The sequence below is a fragment of the Chlorocebus sabaeus genome, chromosome 10 (genome assembly GCF_047675955.1).
Source record: "Chlorocebus sabaeus isolate Y175 chromosome 10, mChlSab1.0.hap1, whole genome shotgun sequence".
Lineage (NCBI taxonomy): Eukaryota > Metazoa > Chordata > Mammalia > Primates > Cercopithecidae > Chlorocebus > Chlorocebus sabaeus.
The window spans coordinates 128,852,097-128,865,018 of NC_132913.1; the positions used below are offsets into that span (position 1 = coordinate 128,852,097).

A 12,922-nucleotide genomic window follows, 5' to 3' on the forward strand; every position below is an offset into this window, starting at 1 on the left:
AGTCAGCCGAGATGGCACCATTGCACTTCTGCCTGGGTGACAAAGCAAGACTTGGTCTCAAATAAATAAATAAATAAATACAATACAATAAAAATAAAAAAAATACAAAAAAGAAGGAGACAGGAGCTTGAGGGGCTCTCATGGGTCAAACCTGAGATGATGAATATCAAATAAAATCATGGTAAAAGGATAATAACCGAATTAACTAGGGAAACCATGAGCCAATACTGATATAAGTAAATTGAACTCTGATTAAAGTTGAGATAGTTGAGATAACTGAAAGTTTGATTTTATTTCAAAAGTATCTCCCTACGATATACTTAACAATTACAAAGATTTCACAGTGGAGAAGCCTGGAAGGCAGCACCTGAATCAAGCAAGTAAAGTGCACATCACCAGGAAGAGGACTAACTGAATTCTGCACCACCTGATAGGATGCAGAGAAGAACCCAGCCTCCTCCTTGTACTACTCCAGCCAGAGGCGCAAAACCTAGATCCAATCAAAAGGAAACACCAAACAAACCCACAATAAGGGACCCCACAAAATAACTGCCAATGACCATTAGAAGTGTCAGGCTCAGGCAGAGGAACCATTCCGTCCTCCCAGCTTGAAGGAGACCACGGAGATCCGACAGTCAACTGGGATTCTGAGCTACATCCTTGCAATGGAATGCGAATGTGCTGCCTGATCAGAAGGTGGCAACACATTCATGTTAATTTCCTGACTTTGATGGCTGTATTGCGATTAAGGAGGACGGTGTCTTGTCTATAAGTAAACATACCAAAATATCCCAGGGTAAGGAGGTCTCATGGTCCCAACTTACCCTCAGGTGGTTCGGATGAAGAGCTGTACAGTACCTGTACCTCCTCTGTAAATTCAAGATCGTTTTAAAAAAAAATTAATGGAGGATATGTACTACTTCTGTGATTAGAAAAACTAAACACCCTAGGCCAGGCATGGTGGCTCACGCCTGTAATCCCAGCACTTTGGGGGGCCGAGGCGGGTGGATCACAAGGTCAGGAGATCGAGACCATCCTGGCTAACACGGTGAAACCCCATCTCTACTAAAAACACAAAAAATTAGCCAGGTGCGGTGGCGGGCGCTTTTAGTCCCAGCTACTTGGGAGGCTGAGGCAGGAGAATGGCGTGAACCTGGGAGGCGGAGCTTGCAGTGATTGGAGATAGCGCCACTGCACTCTAGCCTAGGTGGCAGAGCGAAACTCTGCCTCAAAAAAAATAAAATAAAATCTAAACACCCTAAGGCCAGGCGCGGTGGCTCACGCCTGTAATCCCAGTGCTTTGGGAGGCCGAGGCAGGCAGATCACAAGATCAGGAGTTCAAGACCAGCCTGACCAATATGGTGAAACCCTGTCTCTACTAAAAATACAAAAATTAGCAGGGCATGGTGGCATGCATCTGTAGTACCCGCTACTCGGGAGGCTGAGGCAGGAGAATCACTTGAACCCAGGAGGTGGAGATTGCAGTGAGCTGAGATCATGCCACTGCACTCCAGCCTGGCTCTATCTCAAAAAAAACAAAAAAGAAAAACTAAGCACCCTAATTTGGAAATAAACATCAATATAGGAGAGGGATAACACTGACTATTCCAGTTCAAAGTCAAAACCCAAATTTTGGGCCGGGTGTGGTGGCTCATGCCTGTAATCCCAGCACTTTGGGAGGCCGAGGCGGGTGGATCACGAGGTCAGGAGATCGAGACGATCCTGGCTAACACGGTAAAACCCTGTCTCTACTAAAAACACAAAAAAGTAGCCAGGCACGATGGCGGGCGCCTGTAGTCCCAGCTACTAGGGAGGCTGAGGCAGGAGAATGGCGTGAACCCGGGAGGCAGAGCTTGCAGTGAGCTGAGATCCTGCCACTGCACTCCAGTCTGGGGGACACAGCAAGACTCCGTCTCAAACAAACAAACAAAAAACAAATTTTGACTATATCTGTTTAATCACGAGTTCAACTACAAGATGAATGCACACTTCACCCAAACTTTATATACCAAAGCATAAAGATATTATTATACTAAAGATATTGTCATGATACTAAAGTCTGTCACCCAATCATTTTCTCAAACTTCATAAAAGATTTTTTTTTCCTGGTTCACGTTCTTTCACAAGAAAGTAGATTTTTAAACCACCAGGAAGTGTCAAGAAAGCCACAGCACAACCCAGATATGCACAGCAGCACATCCCAAGCAACTTCAAGGTCCACGTGGGGAACTCCCCCACCCCCGCCCTAGAAAGCTGGCGTCCTGGTGCTCCATCTGGGCCAGCCACCAGCACTGCTGAGCCCCAATCGCACACTGCCCTAAAAGACGAACAAGAGGCAGAACTCGGACACTAGGCAAATGAGAGTAACCCACGACGTGTAACAGGAACCCTGCCCAACGAGAGTTAGGAATATTTAGGCAGGGTGAAAGGCAAGTGACTGCATCAATCAGCAAGGGCTTAAGGAAAATACACACACATGCACACACACACACATTCCCACCACTTCAAGACTGGGGGCAGGTAGAGAAGACAAGCATAAGTACATACTGAATTAAAACACCCTAAGAAGAAGAATCCTAATGCATGCCAAATAAGTTCTAAATATCCTAAAACAGCCTTCAATACAACCATATGGCCAACTGAGAACAACAATCTAAATACTACACAAGGTAACTGGGGCAAGATTTGACGGAAGAGAAAAGACCCTCACGTCACCACCTCAGTTCTTCACAGGCCAGGTCCTCCTCTGAGACTGCAGGGCTGAGCCGGGGGACACCCGGGAGCCCTGTACACAGGCAGCCAGCAGTCTGCTGAGCTTGTTGTGCAGACGACAAAGGGAACACAGAACTTGGGTCTCAGAGGCTGGTCAGGCAGCTCCAAGCATGAGCAATTAGATCAAAATAGAAGCCTTGTTTCAAAATAAAAAAATTGTATTTTTCAAACTGAATTGATTTCGTGCACACATACTGGTTTAAGCCAATGCTACAAGACCACCTAATCTTCTACTTATCAGCAAATGTTTAAAAAGTAACTATAATTAAATCAGCAATATCATTTGAAACACTCAAATGAGCTAGGTATTAATAAAATTAAAAGCATATAACATAAGAAGAGTGAAATTAAGAGTAATATACACATTGCTACAGAATAAAACACATTCAGATGATGCAGTGTATTTCATTTTGTTCACACTAGCCAGCAAATACTGGGGTGAAGAGTACACACTTGTATTCATCTAATAAAACACACTCTGGAGTCAGCCAACTCCAACATAAAGACGACAAAGCAAAGGAAAAGTGAATGTTAAGGTTCTATTCACACACACTTCAGAGTCTTCTATTTACAGGCTACAAGACACCGAGTAACATGGTTCTCAACTGTCGAATGGTTATAGCAGACAGGCAGAAAAAATCCCAAATGGCCATCCTTTCCTTTTTTTTTTTTTTTTAATTTTTAAAGAAAAAGAGTTAAGCAGGGCAAAAAGTTTTCCATTCTAATTAATAAATCAGAAACCACACACCTTATAATATTGAAAAGGAAGCCCTAAGAGGGAGAACTGTTTCTGAGCAAGTCACTTGCTTCAAAACCTCAATTTCAAAAATGGTAAAAGAGGCCGAGGGCCAGGCACAGTGGCGCACACCTGTAATCCCAACACTTCAGGGAGGCCAAGGTGGGAGGACTGCTTGAGACCAGAAGTTCAAGATCAGCTTGGGCCATATAGCAGAGTGAGACCCCCCCACAACTCCCATCTCTACAAAAAACAAAAAAATTTAATTAGCCAGGTACAGTGCCTGTAGTATGCCTCCCAGCTACTCAGGAGGCGTCCCCAGGAGTTCGAGACTGCAGTGAGCTATGATAGCGTCACTGTACTCCAGTTAGAGTGCCTGAGCAAGACCCTGTCTCAAGCAAACAAACTAGAGGCCAAGTTAGGTGGTTCACACCTGTAATCCCAGCACTTCGCACTTGCGGAGGCTGAAGCTGAAGGACTGCTTGAGTCCAGGAGTTCAAGACCAGCCTGGGCAACGTAGCAAAACTCCATTTCCACAAAAAAATAAAAATTAGCCAGGCACCCCTATAGTCCTAGCTACTTGGCAGAAGCAGGAGGATTACTTGAGCCCAGGAGTTGGAAGCTGCAGTGAGTTGTGATCACAGCACTGCACTCCAGCCTGGGTGACAGACTGAGACTCTGTTTCAAAACAACTTGGTAAAAGTGCCAAATAAACGACCCCCTTTCAAAAACTATTTCTCCCAATTTTACCCTTGTACTGTTGTTTTCTCTTTGCTTCCTTACCTCTATTTGTTCCAGTGGGTCTGGTCCTTTTGGGACAAGAGCCCTTCTCTCTAGTTTTCCCATTTCCCCTAAGGCTGTCTGTTGTGGCAACCTCTAGAAGCGCAGCTCTCTCCAGAGTCTCCACATGTAAATCTCCTAATAGGCCAGGAGCGGTTGCTATGCAGGTAGCTGCTGTCTTGGCACCTACGAGTCGGCTGCTTTCTCTCCCCGAGGAATCATCCACACTCAGAGGTTTGAAGGATGACCAAGGAGCAGGTGAGCTCAGCCACTGTGTCCTTCTCTGCCCGGCCTGAGGTGAGGAAGTCTTTGCTCACAGTACCCTACCAATGCCCAACGACTGAATCTAGCTGCCTGGGCCTAGTGCTGGACAGGTCTAACACGCAGCACAACCACTGAATTCACACTGCAACAGTTCCCTAGAAGGGCATTTAGAACAGCTTCTGCAGCTGAAGTAATAATACACACGGACTGCACCTGGTTGAAGTTATTTCCCCACTCCAGAAAGAAACAAGTAGCACTTGGTCCAGCCAGCCCAACGAGCCGTGGTAAGAAAGTCAGCCTGCACTGTGTTTAGAGGCTGACAGCAGGGCCAGGAAGAGGTGCATCCTGCTGGTGCGGGGTGCCACTTCAGGAGCCCCAGATGGTGGAGGGTCCTCTTTCACAGGACAGGGCAAGGCCAAGAACGTCACTGTTCCAACTCATTTATGCAATGCCCAGTGCACCCACACCATACAACAGGACGCTGGAAGATCAGACAAAGGAATCATGCAAAGAAAGGTGACACATTACAGAAAACAAGCAAGAACAGAGAGGCAGCACTTAACCTGCTACACAAGACCGCTGTACACAAGAACACTTGGCTGCCTCAGGACAGGAGGACCCTCAATACTGAGCTTGGTCACAGAAGGCACCTGCTCAGCATACCTGGGTCGCAAGTTTGTTGATCCAAGCACGTGGAAATTTCTGGAGAAAGCTGCTCCACAAAGTCATTCGTCGAGACCACACATTAACAGTCATCCAAGAATACAGAAGTGACACCTTGAGACCTGGCCTTCAGACTGGATTATTTCTACATTAGGCATATCCCTCAGAGCCTAAAAAGCTGATCGAGATTCTGGCAGCCCATTATAATTCACCAAAAAGTCAAGAAAAGGCAAGTTCAGAATATTACTTCTTTTTTTTTGAGACAGGATCTCACTCTGTCACCCAGAATGGAGTGCAGTGGTGTGACTACAGCTCACTGCAGCCTCAACCTCCTGGGCGCAAACGAGCCCCCACCTCAGCCTCCTGAGTAGCTGAGACCACAGAGGCATGCCACTAGGCCCAGCTAATTTTTCTCTATATTTTGTAGAGATGTGGGTCTCACTTTGTTACCCAGACTGGTCTCAAACTCCTAGGCTCAAGTGATCCTCCTGCCTCGGCTTCCCAGAATGCTGGGATTACAAAGTGCATGTGTATGTATCACAGGCATAAGCCACCATGCCCAACCAGATCATTACCTTTTTAGCAATCAACACTATCCTATCTGTTCATCCCTCAAAATATGTATACGGCATCTGCCACGATCAAGTTAGTCTGCTAAGCCACAGGGATCCAAACCAAGTAAAAGCATCATCAATACATTAATAGCACATCACCGGCTTAACGTGTAACCCAGGCTTGGAAGCAGTAAAATGAAGAGGGGAGTTAGTCCAAGAGGCTTGTGCATCCATCACATGAATTCAGGGAGGTGGCTGTCGGCCTTAGAGCTGGATTCTTGACAGAATGATGGAAACACTAACCCAGCAAGAGTCTAGACTAGAGGCCAATCCCCCGAAGGCAGCCGCAGACGGACTTGGTCCCAGTGCTAAGCAGCAGCACGTTACTGCAGAGACAGGTCCCGAATGCATAAATGGCTTTAGGGCTGGGACTTCAATTTGTTCAGTTTTTCCAAAACATACTTAATGAATATGTACTTGGTGAAAAATAAATGCCGATTGAATCAATGAAAGATACTCAAAATTCCAAGAAACACAGGACAACTTTACAGCCTGTATTTCAGCACAGAATACCTACCTTGCTGCAAAGGCCTGGTTGGTCCCACTCCCAAACTAGAAAGAGTTGTGTGGGGAGGATATCCCCTTTGACCCTGCGCTTTAGAGAACCCCCACACACACTCAAACACTGGGTAAATCTGTCAAGATGAAATGTTTAAATGTGTGAACTTCTAAAAGTTAAGGGCCAAGATAACAAAAAGAAATAATTACAGATCTTAATTTCTCTGGGCCTGTCTCCTCTCCTGTAAAAAGGAGTTGATATTAATGCCTTTTGTGTTACCATGAGGTTATATATGGAGAAAGCTTAACCCGAGTTGGCACACAGTAAACAGGTGTGTTTTTTATTACTATTATCATCTGTGAGGACACCAGCACTGTAAGGCAACATAGCCCTAACTCACTCCTGCAAGTGGCTTCACTCTACCAGGCTCTACTTTTTAATTTTTGAGACAGAGTCTTGCTCTGTCTCTCCCAGGCTGGAGTGCAGTGGCTCAATCTTGGCTCACTGCACCTCCTGGGTTAAAGTTATTTTGCTGTCTCAGCCTCCCGAGTAGCTGCGACTACAGGCATGTGCCACTACACCCAGCTAATTTTGCATTTTTAGGAGAGATGGGGTTTCACCATGTTGGCCAGGCCAGTCTCGAACTCCTGAACTCAGGTGATCCACCCGCCTTCGCCTCCCAAAGTGCTGGGATTACAGGCGTGAACCACCGGACCTGGACAGGCTCTACTCTTTCCAACCAAAAACACGGGGCCTGTGATGGCTATACCCTAGAGCCCTTTCAAGGACCGACCCTTTACAGCAGGGCTCGTCAGCCTCAGTGCTGCTGACATTTTGAGTCGAATACTTCGGTTGCAGGGGCTGCCCTGTGCACTACAGGATGTAAGCATCTCTGGCCGCAACCACTAGACAATTGTAGGTCACGACAACCACAAAGGTCTCTGGACACTGCCAGATGTGCCCTGGGTAACAAAAATCACCCCAGTGATAACCACTGCTAGAAATAAATAGCGTGATGACTGGTATATAGGAAGCAAAGAATAAAAAGTTCTAATAGGTGAGGATTTTTAAATAACAAAAGGATTTTTAAAAGGGACCACAAAATCAGATGTTTTATGAGTGACTGTCAGCTCCAAGTGTTATCCTTCCAAACTTGAAAACTGAATTTCTGATAAACTGAGTTATCCAGGTTCTGAGGCATCTGTTTTAAAAAAAAAAACAAAATGAAAATGAAAAATGAAAAACCCACTCAGAGATTTAGCTTTCTTTCTCTCTCTCTTTTTTTTTTTTTTTTTTTTTTTTTGAGACAGAGTCTTGCTCTTGTTGCCCAGGCTGGAGTGCAAAGACGTGATCTCGGCTCACTGCAACCTCTGCCTCCCAGGTTCAAGCAATTCTCCTGCCTCAGCCTCACATAGCTAGAATTACAGGCATGAGTCACCACACCCAGCTAATTTTGTATTTTTAGTAGGGACGGGGTTTCTCCATGTTGCTCAGGCTGGTCTCGAACTCCCGACCTCAGGTGATCTGCCTGCCTCAGCCTCCCAAAGTGCTGGGATTACAGACGTGCCCAGCCTCAGCTTTCTTATGTTTAAAAGGAAGGAGCTTAAGTCCTATAGGTCTAAAAGTACCCCAAGTCAGGCTGGGAGCAGTGGCTCATGCCTATAATCACAGCAATCTGGGAGGCCGAGGCTGGCAGATCATTTGAGGTCAGGAATTCAAGACCAGCCTGGCCAACACAGCAAAACTCCGTCTCTACTAAAAATACAAAAATTAGCCAGGCATGGTGGTGCATGCCTATAGTCCCAGCTACTCAGGAGGCTGAGGCAGGAGAATTGCTTGAACCTGGGAGGCGGAAGTTGCAGTGAGCCGAGATTGTGCCACTGCACTCCAACCTGGGTGACAGGGTGAGACTCCGTCTCAATAAACTTAAAAAAAAAAAAAAAAAAAAAAAGTATCCCAAGTCCCCAAGTCATAAGGCTGATAAGAACAGGTCCAGGGAGTAGCTCTAAACCTATTAAAAAAAAAAAAGAAAAGCCCAAAATTGAAGTGAGGTCTCCTGACTCCCATCCAGTCAAAGACACTATCCTTTCATTTCTTTTTTTTTTTTTTTTCCAGGGGGACGGGGGGGCAGTGCCATCCTAACCTGGATAAACATCTCAACTCTTTGTTGAGGCAGGGAGAAAGAATCACTGTCGTACCTTCTGTACCTAAGACGGCAAGTACTGCTGCAGGTCTCACAAGGTCCACCCCAGGAACTTCTGAGACTACAGAGGGAAAAGGCAAGCCCTAGAGTAGGTCTGAAAAATGCTGATCTGAAGGAATTCATCAAGACTGCTCACCCCGTTTGCTGACTGCTGACTTTGGCATCAGTCGCTTCTTACCTCTTCTTGCCCCAGGAGAGATCTGCAGCCACAGCACAGGGGTCTCTGGGACACAGCTAAGCCTCCTGAGAGACTGAAATGGGACAGGTAGGGGCTACATGAATAATGGTTTAATGAACATAGGCAGTATTAATAGATTAACACTGCAGTGGGCCTGCTGTAGGGATAGTCTACCAACGAATTTGATTTTTTAGCTTTAAAAGTATTATAAAATATAACTCAACAAAACAATGTAAAAACTGGTAACCCCCCATGAGGCTTTCCCAAGAAATATATTCTAAAGTGTATCTTCAAAACTGTAATTTTATCATCCTTTAATTATAATTTTAATACATGATTTAAATAAAGATAGGATCTTATACCCATTCTTTCACCATTTGCTACACTTCTTTTCATTTGAAAAGACATCATGATCATCTTTCCAAGTATCAAATACAAATGTACCTCATTTGTTAACAACTACATGTTGAGTGGAGTAAACATACCTTCCTTAATAAATCCCCTCCTGACAGGACCCTTGAACTAATTTTTTTTTTTTTTTCGATTATAAACAATGCTAAAAAGAACATCGTCTGCTCGCTTGGGCCTGTACCTCCGTAGAATAAACTGAACTGGAAATGGAATTACATGATTACAGGGAATGCATTAATAGATATCGCCAAGGTAAAACCTCTCAAAGACTTTAGTTACACTCACAACACCTGATTACAGAACACCTGTCCTCTTCTCCTTTGAGGACAACTAAAATGATGAAGTTTATTTTGTTTTCCAGCCTGATGTTGGGGAAATACGATTTTAATGGCAACTCTGATCATCAGTGAGACAAAATCCTTGTTGAGCTTACTGACCATTTGAATTTCTCTACTGTGAAGATCAAACTAATCACAACCAATCCATCCACCTTTCTACCAGTGTTTCAGCAATGCTCGTAAGACAAAGCAAAATCCACTTCTGGGCAGCAGAGCAGTAGGAATGAACAGAAAGAATTACAAATTTAAGTGAAACTCAAGTTGTATGCCAAAAATAACATTCCTAAAGGGCACTCAGGCAAAAGTGATGAGAAAATACTATTAAAAAGGACATCTTTTGCCTCAATTAGTCACACAGTAGACAACATAAGCTGATGACCTGAGACACCTCAGCCTGCCAAATTCCATTTCATTCACAAACATTAACCTATCCTGCTTTAAGAGAAGGGCTCCCCAAAAAAGTAATTGTGCTTGCAGAAAAGCGTCAAAGTGTATACTGTTTTAGGGGGTACGCAGACCTGGGTAGATGGTAGACTGAGGCTAACTGACAAGGCCAGGATAGGGAAGCAGTGAAGTAGTTGAAGGCACGAACTAGAGCCAAACCACTAACTCTAGTCTTTGCCTCAGGGTCTGCCTCGACCTGTGATGACAACAATACTTGCCTCTCACAGGGGATGGGAAAAGTGAGAAATGTCATGAATGGTGTGGCCCGTGGTCACTTCACCATGATCCACCACCAGTACTGGGTCACTCTGCTCCAGCTCTCCAAAGGCATCAAGATGCAACCGCGAGGAGCCCCGCCTCCTCCCCGACCTGCCCATCTCCTACCTCTCCAGCCCTGCCCCACACTGGTCTAGTAACTGGCGTTCCACATTCCTCCAACGTGCTCAACACAGGCCTGCCCCTGTGCTTTTCACCTCCTGTCCGCTCCTCTTAGAAAGTTCTTCCCCAGATCGCTGCCCACAGCTTGTTTGCTCACCGCAAGTTTGAATCGACTGTCGCTCAATCAGCAAGGCCTCCCCACTACGCCAAACTGCCGCTGTGTCCCCCACTCCCCTCCCCTCAATACTCCATTTTCCTCCTTCCTTCTTGTCCACATTGGACATACTGCATATCTGCTGTGTGCTGACTGCCTGACACCCCCACCAAAACGTGACCTCCATGAAAGCACAGGAGAACACACCCGCTTCTTCCTTATTGTAGCCCACTTCCTAGAACAGTGTCTCTAGCATGGGCAGCTGTCAGATCAATACATTTACACTACCTCCTGAAGCACCACTAAAATGAGAGTAAAGGATTTTTTTTTTTAAGATACAAATCACAACAACGAAGAATAGGACTAGAGATAAGAACATCAAAATATTGGAGGCTAGAAACTGGAAATGGACCTACAAGGGCTGAATCCCATATCGGCAATGGGGAAGGCCAACTAGCAATATGACTGGAAGCCAGGAGACCGGAATCAAAACCAGAGGTGGCTGATAGGTTTAAAAGGAAGATACTAAGATGCACCCCACAGCTCTGCACAGCCACACAGACCCAACCTGCACGGTCCCTCTCCTATCCTGGCAAAATGGTATCGTTTTTCTGTCTACAAAGAGAAGCAGAATCTTTGGACTACAGACACCAGTTACAGAGGAGGGAAACAATTCTGCAAAGACGGAAGTAAGCTCTTCTATGCCTACTGCTGCGCTCCTAGGCCTCTCTCCTCAGGGCCACGTAGCCAGGCAAACGGCTACCAGATATTTTTCTGGGGCATCTGAAGAAACACAAAGAAGCTGTAAGGAAATGGCCCGGCCAGGTGCCTCTGCAGTGAAAGCCACAGTCAGCAAGCCACAGACACAGGCTCTGAGGCCCTCTGACTCACGAGCAGGCACAAGAACACCACTGCATAGCCGAGAAAAGGCTCTGACAAAAGCCAAAAACCCCAAAACAAACCAAAGCAGCCTCAATAGTGGCTTAAGGAAAATGAAACTAGGAAACAAAAAAAAAACAACTTCATTAATATCTTCAAACAGTTAAGGGAAGATACCACATTCATGAAACAAAAATAGGTTATAAAATAGTAATAAAGGAAACAAGAAAAAGCTCTTAGAAATGAGAAAAACCTCAGTAGAAGGGCTGGAAGATAAACTTGAGAATAACTTCCAGAAAGAAAATGAAAAACCAAAGGGTACAAAACATCAGTTAGACAGGAGGAATGTGGTTTTCTTTTTTGAGATATATTGTACAGCATGGTGAATATAGTAAATAATAATGCCGATTTCAAAAGAGTAAATTTCAAATGGCTTTCACAACAAAAAACTTAAAGTATTTGAAGTGATGAATTATGTTAACTTGATTTTATTATTTACAGTATTCATAAATCATAACATCGCTTTGTACCCCATAAATACGTACAAGTATAAATTGTCAATTTACGATTTATAAGATAAAAACAAAAACAAAAATCTTAGATGGGGGGAAAAAAAGAAAAAAACTTAAGAAAATTATGAGTGCCAATCCAGAAGGTCCAAGAGTAGAAGTCTAGAAAGAGAGAGCAAATAGGAAGAAATCAAAGCAATAAATCAACAAAAATGCCCAGCATTGAAGAACAAGAGTTGCAAAGAAACAGGACCAAAGAGTAGGCAAGACGTTGGATGAAAACAGTCTCCACGGGACATCATTGTTCTGGGAGTTCTGAATTTCGCAGAAAGAAAAGACTCTGAGACCAGGTGCAAAGCCTTCACTCCCAGCACTTTGGGAGTCTGAGGCAGGAGAATCACTCGAGGCCAGGAGTTCAAGACCAGCCTGGGCAACATGGAGAGCTCATGTCTACAAAAAGTTTTTTAAATTATCCGGGTGTGGTGGTGCATGCCTGTAGTCCCAGGTACTTGGGAGGCTGAGGCAGGAGCATCACTCAAGCCCCAGAGATCGCAGTCGCAGTGAGCTATGACAGCGCCACTGCACTCCAGCCTGGGCAACAGAGCAAGACGCTGTGTCTCAAAAAAACAAAAGAAAAGAAACAGAAAGAAAGAAGGAATAAAAAGAAAGAAAAGCCTTCAGGTTTCATGGAGGAAAACGTAGTCACACACAAAGGCTCTAAAAATGTTATGTATCAATAGAAAGAAAAAAGAATCAGAACAGCTTAAGACTTCAATAACACTGGAAGCTTAAAGACAGCAGAGCAAAATGATGTCCAAACTCCTACTCAGGATAAGAGCAGAATGAAGCACTTTCGTACATACACATTCTCAAAACTTCATCTGCCATGCACCTCTTAGGCAACTAGTGAAGGCAAGTGAGAGAGTAAAATCAAGAGAATAACATAGGTTCCAGAAAAGTAAGGCTCCAACACAAGAGGCAGTGATGAGTTTTACAAGAAGATTCCAGGCACAGACAAGCCTGCAGCAGATTGGAGGCGCTGGAAGAGATTTATTCAAGATAAAATGATAGGAATACTAATTTTCATCAAAAGAAATCAG

At 44.6% G+C, this 12,922-nt stretch overlaps 1 protein-coding gene across 3 annotated transcripts in view; it reads right to left on the reverse strand.

Moving 5' to 3' along the window:
• Window positions 1-12,922, reverse strand: part of HDLBP (high density lipoprotein binding protein) — a 90,571-nt gene that overhangs the window by 73,525 nt on the left and 4,124 nt on the right. The window contains exon 2 of one of the 3 annotated variants that reach the window (XM_073020229.1): window positions 8,668-8,782. The exons of the other annotated variants lie outside the window; for them this stretch is intronic. The gene's annotated coding sequence lies outside the window, so the exon portion shown is untranslated. The remainder of the gene's footprint in view (window positions 1-8,667; window positions 8,783-12,922) is intronic. 3 annotated transcript variants of the gene reach the window in all.